This window comes from Miscanthus floridulus, chromosome 5 (assembly GCF_019320115.1).
Source record: "Miscanthus floridulus cultivar M001 chromosome 5, ASM1932011v1, whole genome shotgun sequence".
Taxonomy (NCBI): domain Eukaryota; kingdom Viridiplantae; phylum Streptophyta; class Magnoliopsida; order Poales; family Poaceae; genus Miscanthus; species Miscanthus floridulus.
Window position 1 is genome coordinate 132,824,480 of NC_089584.1, and position 2,543 is coordinate 132,827,022.

Below are 2,543 nucleotides of genomic sequence, written 5' to 3' on the forward strand. Positions count from 1 at the left end.
GAAACATACATTCCTGGTTGTATGGCAAGGTCTTTCTTTGGTTCAATCAGGCCGTTTCGTTCTTGCTGCAGATTAATAAGTGACTCGATTCTTTTTCTCCTGTGCCCGTGAGCTGCACATAGTCAGATGTCGGTAGCCCGTGAGCTGCTCTCAAGCACTGTGCATGTCACAATGGCGCTGCGTCAAATGCACAGTCAAAAAGCAAGTTAGAGACCGAGGGAGAGGTGTCACCGTGTCAGGTCACAATGACGAAGCCTGCGCTACCATGGTGCCACATCACTCACATATCTCTGTGTGCACGCCTCCTCCTAACTTGCTCTACCATAGCCAGCCTATAGGGCCATAAAGGCTTTGTGTGCAGGCACAACAACAGAAGTACAAGGCGAGTAGGAGTAGCAGGTCTGCCGCGCCATGACGCGTGGCGCGGCAGCCCCGCGCCGTGATGCGTGGCGCGGCAGGCCCGCTGCGCCGTGACGGGTGGCGCGTCAGATCTGCCACGCCAGCGGTCGCCGCAGTCGTTGACTGCCCCTGCCGCGCCCCCATGCATGGTGCGACAGAGTGATTTTGCCGCACCATGCGAATAGGCGTGGTATTTTAAAAAAAAATAAACAGTGTTAGATTTAAAAATAGTTAAAAAATGTTAAAAATAAAAAAAAATCCCTGGTGACCAACTGGCCATGCACGCTGGCTCGAAATGGAAACCATCCGTCCGCGACCTGAGCTGCTGCGTGATCTAGGCACATGTGATGTGCACAATGACACGGAACATGGCCGCCGCCGCCGCCGCCGCCGCCGCTGCTGCGCGGCGTGCGGTTTCCGGTTTCCTCACATGCTACGACCTATACAGGCTACAGCGCGGCCGATGCCACCTACGCGCACAGAAAATTCCGGCTCGCACTGGCCAGTGGCAATTATAAAATGGGCAAGTACACGAGCCGATGCGCTCAAGTGCGCAAGTGCGCGCCGAAAGCCGCTACTTGATATCACTCCGCGCGTTTCCTACTCAACCCAGACTCCCAGGGCCGTGGACCACAGAGCCCGCACGTTCCCTGGCGCTCCACGGATCATGGGTGGCGGGCTGGCGGCTCCTAGGCTATGAACTGGCCCAATCATGAGCTCGACGAGACGGCAGCGGACGCCGGACGGGGCTGGGCGCTGATCGTCGCTGTACCAATGTGGCTGGCCGCTGGCGTCCCACCTCCTCACTTCGGTTCTCCCCGTCCGCCACGGCGCCACCCGTTTCAGTGTTTCACCGAGGTGCCGCTCAGCGTCGTTTGAGTACACTCCATCTCCCTGTGAAACCAGACAAGGGCGTTGTTTGCTGCAGATCTAGGCGCGCGCGCGGCGCCATCCGGCAGGGTGTCCATCCTGGCATCGACCCGGGCCCCGGCCGTGGCACATGGCGCTCACGCGACACGCAGCCTGACGCCAATGAATTTCTGTTGTGATTGTCTTGGCTCCAAGTTGGCACGCTAGCTGCTGGCGGCCGTCTCGACCTCTCCTGTGCCCTCCAGGCACATGAATCAGAAGGATACGCTCCTCCGGCCAGCTCAGCTAGCTAGCTGGACTGCTGGAGCTGGACCAACAAGGTTTGACCAGGCGCCTATGTCTTCTAGCTACTGCCTAGTGCCTCTAGTACTTTTTTTTTACAACTAGTGCCTCCGCTACTTCCCTCCATGGAATCTAGGCCTTGCCCGTGGGCGGTTAGGCTTTGCGAGTGACCGATCTAGAAAAATGTGAGAGCTTCGGCCTCCGCTCACGCCTAGATTGGAGTTAGGAATTAGTATTGGGTATTGTAGTATTTTCGTTTGTATTTGATAATTATTGTCCAATCATGGCCTAACTAGCCTCAAAAGATTCGTCTCGTAATTTACAATCAAACTATGTAATTAGTTATTTTTTATCTATATTTAATACTCTATACATGTGTTTAAAGATTTGATATGATGAAGAGAGAGTGAAAAAACTTGCAATCCAAGGCCTCAGTGTATATCTACCGCAAAAATCCTAGGGGGGCTCTCCATGGGTCCGACGTAGGGGGGCTGGATCCGTCCCTGGGTTGTGTTGTGCCACTCGTGGTCCACCGAGAGCTTGTTTGGATGAACTAAAATTAACTATTGATTTTAGCTAAAAAAAACAATCTAGAAATCTTTGAATCATAGTTAATAGTTCTATAGATAGCTAGTCTCTCTTCAACGTGTTCGGCTGGTTTGAATCAGCCCACCACCAGCCAGCCAGCAGCAGCTGAAGCATCCATTTAAAAGCACTCAGTTCAAATCAAATTTTGGTGCCAATCAACCACATCAATTCAAAAGGTGGCGCCAAGTAACATGCTAATTGAAATACACGCTCCACAACAAGTATCCGCAATGACACATACCAGTTACTAACTACCATTTCTAATACCACTTCATCACAAGTCAAGCGTGCTTCCATGGCCATTGAAATAACAGTTCATTACCACAGCCGTACATACCATAGTTGGCTCATAAACCAATTTCCAGGCATTACAACTATAACAATTCATTACAGCAGTACATACC